Genomic DNA, 6,085 nt, shown 5'->3' with positions numbered 1-6,085 from the left:
ACAATGAAATTTCAAATAGCATACACAGAAGCCTAGATGAAGTCTATAGCTTCAAAAAACAGTGACTAAATTGTGAATATACTTTTCTTTACCCTTCAAAAAATTTATTATGCCACATCATAAACCTCATAACTAAAATCCTATAGATATTTTCCAAATATATGGCATTATAAGAAGTATCTTTTGGCACATGCCTATAATCCCAGCAGTTTGGGAGGCTGAGAGAGTAGGATCACATGTTCAAAGCCAGCCTTAGTAATTGGTCTCTAAATAAAATTTTTAAAATGGCTGGGAATGTTGCTCAGTGGTTAAGCTCCCCTGGGTTCAATCCCTGGTACCAAAAAGAAACAAAGAAAAATTGTCTTTTCTATGAATCTATTGTCCAATGCAGGCTCAAGAGATTTACATGTTTTCTGCTAAGAATCTTGTAGTTCCAATTCTCATATTTAAACCTTACTTCCATTTAAAATTGATTGTGTAGAGTGTGAGATGGTGTTTGAGATTGTGTTCCAAGTGTTCTATGGATAGTTGTTCCAGATGATTTGAAAATATTTTTTTCCTGTAACATCTTGGCATTTTCCTTGAAAAATAATTGAGCATAAATATAAGGATCTATTTCTAAATTCCATTCCATTTACTTATTTCTTTTTGCAGTAATAAGTTTCAATCTAGGAACACTCTACCACTGAGATTTTGAGACAAGATCTTGCTATGTTCCCAAGGATGACCTCAAAGTGTCAATTCTGTCTCAGTCACTTGAGTTGCTGTTACTATAGGCATCCACAACCACACCTGGCAATATTATTCCATTTAATCATTTTGTAAGAGTGACCCAATACTGATTACAGTGCCATTTTAAAAATTGCTTTGATGAAGACGTACTAAATAAAAATTGCTTTGATGAAATGTACATAATAAAAAATCTCTGCATGGTATTTTAACACATACGCCTCATCCACTGATGAAATCCTATTCTTGTTTCCCACCTCCACTCTTTAACCTTTAAAAATCACCAACCTAAATTCAGGTTTAGCTTCCCCCACATGAGGGACAGCATGCAGTGTTTGTAGTTCTGTGTCTGGTTTTATTTCATTTTACCACTCTACCCTCCAATTTCACCCAATTGGTTGCAGGTGGCAGGATTTTTTTTTTATGGATGTATGCATACATATATGCCATATTTTCATTATCCTTCTATCCTAGAATTTCTAGGTGATTCCATATCTTTTCAATTGAGGTGTGCCTCAATATACATGGGCATCCATATCAGATGATTGTTTCATAGTTTTTCATTACATACTTCCAAGTGGGATACCTGAATCACAAGGTAATTCTATTTTAGTATTATTTAGTTAAGATACAGAAGACTTAACCAAAGCCTTCATGTGCTTGGCAAACATTTGACCATTAGACTACATCACAGTGCCTTATTCTTTATTATTATTATTATTATTATTATTATTACTATTACTATTACTATTATTATTTTGAGAGAGCATTACATTAAGTTTCCTATCCACGTAGCAAATTCAGGATCGTCCTACTGTGGTCTCCCAAGTTGCCTACTTTACAGGCATTTATCACCATTCCTGGTCCCCCAGCATATTTCTTTCTTATGGGAGACAGGGTTCTGCATTGTTTAACCTTAAGTTGCACAAGCTGGCCTTAAACTTGTAATCCTCCTCCTTAAGTTTCTTAAATATATGGAATTAGTCATGTGCCATGATCCCAGCTATTGTTAGTTTTTTGAGTAATATGCACAGTTTTTCATATCAGCTACCCAATTGACTTGCACAGACCCATGCATGAGTGTTGATTTTTCTCCACATCCACATCGGTCGTTGTCACTTTTCTAAGTTATCCATTTTGAATGGGGTGTGATGATACCTCATGTATTTTTTTTTTCGTTCTGGTACTGGGGACTGAACCCAGGGACTTGTGCATGCAAGGCAAGTACTCTACCAACTGAGCTATTTCCCCAGCCTTCCTCATTGTGTTTTTTATTTACATTTTCCTGAAGGCTAATTATTTGGAACATTTTTCTATATGTTTACTGGAACTTTTTGTTTTTTCTTTTGAAACTGTCTACCTTGTTTGCCCACTTGACTGGCATTACTTTATTTTTGATTGTTTGGTGGTATGATTTTTTTTTACATATTCTAAATATGAAGCTTATATCAAATGAATACTGGGCACAGATTGTCTCCCATTTTATAGGGATTCCACATTGTTTTTCTTTGCTGTACATCAGGTTTTTAGTTTAATGCCATTTTTTATCTTTTTTGTGTGTGTGTGATTTTGAAATTTTGTCCAAAACATTTGCCTTGTTTATTTTGTAGTTTCACAGTCAGGTCTTTAACCCCTTTTGAATTAATTTTGATCATGGTGAGGAATAGGGATCCAGGTTCTTTGAGTACTAAAATTTTATACTGAGTTTTAAAATTGGAATGTGTGAGTCTTCCAATTTTGTTCTTTATATTTTTCTTGACAAATACCTGTATTATTCTTTTAAACATTTTCTATAGTATTTTCTGCTTACAAGACATATTTGTTTGTAAATTTTTTGCTATGTATTTAATTTTTGATTCTACTATAAATGGAATTTTTAAATAATTTTGCTTTGAATATTTACTGTTCAGCTACAAAAATAGTATTGATATATCAGTGCTATATCCTGAACAAATGCTGAACATTTTTGTTTAAATAGTTCTTTTGTAGAGACCTTAGAATTTAATTCACATAAAACCATCTATCTGTTTTTAGATTTAGATATAGTTTGATAGTTTCACTTCACATTTTAACATGGATTGTTGTTTTTATTGTTTTGGGGGACCAAGGACTGAACTCAGGGACCCTTGATTTCTGAGCCACATTCCCACCCCTATTTTGTATTTCATTTAGAGACAGTGTCTCACTGAGTTGCTCAGTGCCTTGCTTTTGCTGAGGGTGGCTTTGAACTCATGATCCCCCTGCTTCAGCCACCCAAGTCACTGGGATACAGGCATGCGCCAACCATGTTCAGCTCAGATATGGATGTTTTTATTGTATATTTTTTACTGATTTAATAACTTATTAAGTTTTTTTTAGATTTTATATGTCGATGTCAGTTTTCATGGAAGTTTTATAGAAGTTTGTTCGCATTCAGTTGTTGATAGTATGCCCTTAAAATTTTCTATTTTTTTTTGTGGAGTCTATTTTGATGGTCTCAATTTTATTTTTGATATTTACTAACTTGAGTACTCTCTCTCTCTCTCTCTTTTTCTTGGTTAATTGAACAATCAATTTTGTAAATATTTTTGAACAATCAAGATGTTTTCTTAATTCTTTCTTTTGTCTATTTCTTTTATTCTTGCTCTATTCTTTGTTAAAATTTATCCTCTGCTCAATTTGATTACAGCTTGCTTTTCTTTGTCTATTTACTGTATAAATTTAGGACTATGTTTGGGCAGTTTTTCCATTATAATGTAGGCTTTTGTGGTTATAAATTTTCTCCTGAGGGCTACTTTACCTGCACCTCTTAAGTTTAGACATGTTTGCTTTCATTTTTATCCACCTAAACTATTTTCTATGTTTTTCTTCCTAAAGAGTACACTGTCTAGATAGGAATTTTTTTTAATTTTCTGGTTTTTTAACTTAATTTCATAGTAGTTACAAAAGATACTTGTCCTGATTCAAGTGCTTTTAAATTTATTGACATTCTTATGGCTTTAAAATGGCAAGTCCTGCATAATGTTTCCTATATACTCGAGTAAAATGTGTATTCTACCTTTTTGGGAAGAATATTCTTTATAGTCCTCTAGACCTAGTGGAGTTATATTCTTGTTCAAGTTGTTTTGTTTTACATGGACTTTTTGCTAGTCATTTCATTCTTTCTTGAAAATGGGATATCACAAATTATTCACTCCTTTTTGTAGAAATTTCTCTTCCTTTAATCCTGATAGTTTTTACTTCACATATTTTGGAACACTGTTTTTTGACATGTTTATATCATAACTTAGTTTGTGAAATTTTCCAGTTTATTGATATGTATTATATATTTTAGTTTTTAGCATAAATATGCATATATATTTAATATATAATTTAATATATGTAATTACAAGTATATATAATGTTCTTGCCTCTAACAAATTCTGTCACAGCTGATTTTGCCTGACATGTACATAGTCCTCCAGCTTTTTTCTTTTTTGTTTTTATTTGTTTGCTTGTTTTTTCTTGTACTGGGTGTTTTACCAGGAGCACTTTATCACTGAGACTTATCCCCATCCATTTTTTAGTTTTGTTTCTTGATAGGTCCTCAGTAACTTGCAAGGAGCTACCTGTGAATTTCTTGGGGTCTTCTTTTGTTGGTATAGAGCCATGGAAATTTAGGTTTCACCTTGGGAACTATGGCAGCTTCCCTAAGCACATTAGATTGCCCAAGGCACATGTTAATGCTCACTGTCTAGATACGTTTGCAGCATTAGGATGTCCTTTACAGATTGAAATTTATAATGCTCCAGCTTATACTAATTTTTCTTTTCAGCAGTTTTGCCATCAATTTTGTATTGATCATAAATCAGGTATTCTGTAGAAGCCTCAGGGTCCAGCCATTGTAGAATGAGCTCATTTATGTATTCAGCTACAGTTACAAAAAAAGGGGAGAGATAAGGCCCCACAAAATAACCTTAATCATGCTTTGCTTTAATTTTTTTTTTTCAAATTTTCACTCTGAAAGTCACACTGCAGCAGAAAGACACATCTTCCACGGCAACAGGTTCCTTGGGCCACGTTTGGTGGAAAGATTTACAAACATAGCAACAGAAAGGATCAGATTCAGTGATAAGTGGGGTAGAAGTCATGCTTGTGTTTTCCAAGAAAGTGTCTCTCATCCTATTGGGGTACCTGAACATGTGTGCTATTAGACATGAAAGACATTGAACCTAGGTTCAGATGACTGAAGATTGATCTAGAGATGTCAGTCCTGACCCCCAGCAGGAAGTGAAAGCTACAAAGGAGGAAGAGGATGAAGAAGGCCCTGAGAGACCGAATGTTGAAACTACCATCATGGAGGCAACTGTAGAATCTAAAGCTACAGCCTGAACAGATAGTTCGACACAAGGAGGAACTAACTCTGCAGCCACAATGTTTGTGGCCATGTTAGCTCTGTTGAGCTGTTCAGTAAATGGGGTCCAGGGAGAAACTAATTGGAAATAGTTTCCAGACCCACCTTTGGTACACCCAGTGGTGTGGAGCAGAGAATCCATCCCAGTATTTACCAATGATACTCATGCAATGTGTGATTTTACAGATACTCAGATTACACCCATTACTGTGACTGGATTTAATTATACTGGTTACATTGGACAACTACGTATATATTGTTCCCATGATAAACATGTTGGCTATCTAGGGGTATCTTTTGAAGAAAAGACAGCATATGGGTAGTCTAGATGAACCAATCATACTGAATCCTGAGACTCGTAAGCAATACTTCCAAACAGTTATTAAAATGGGACTTTCTCTAACAAGCCAGTCATTGCCACAGAACGTCTGCCAATATCTTACTGTCCAAATCATTCTGCAATAGAATTTGGCACCGTTTTTAAATGGATAGACTGTGCAGATGTCTTGCCAGTACAACAAAACCTTCTCTAAAGAGTGGTTTGTATGTAACCAAGGCAGACTAATGCATGCTTATCTCCAAGAATTGAACCTGATTTCATCTGACTATAAATTCTATAGTCATCACCCATGGGAGAATTTAAGCCTCATGTAATGCATGCAGAAGCACATATTTCTCATGATCCTGGGCTAATATTTCCCAACCTCTACCAAATACTAGACAGTGTTTAAAAGCTTCTTAGAAGGAACTTTAGTGGTCAATTCTGCTCATTATTTATTTATTTATGTTTGGCACCAGGGATTGAACCCAGGGCTGGTAAACCACTGAGCCACATCCCCAGCCCCTTATTTTTTTAATATATACTTTATTTATAGACAGGGTCTCACTGGGTTGCTTAGTCCTGATGTCCCTGAATGACATTTTAGAGAAAACCGGTGAGTGACAAGAATGGGACAGGTGGGAAAAGTAACATCTCTAGAATGT

Source organism: Urocitellus parryii (genome assembly GCF_045843805.1).
Source record: "Urocitellus parryii isolate mUroPar1 chromosome 16 unlocalized genomic scaffold, mUroPar1.hap1 SUPER_16_unloc_2, whole genome shotgun sequence".
NCBI classification, from domain to species: Eukaryota; Metazoa; Chordata; class Mammalia; order Rodentia; family Sciuridae; genus Urocitellus; species Urocitellus parryii.
The sequence above is the reverse complement of the archived record's forward strand: the minus strand, read 5'-3'. Positions refer to the sequence as shown.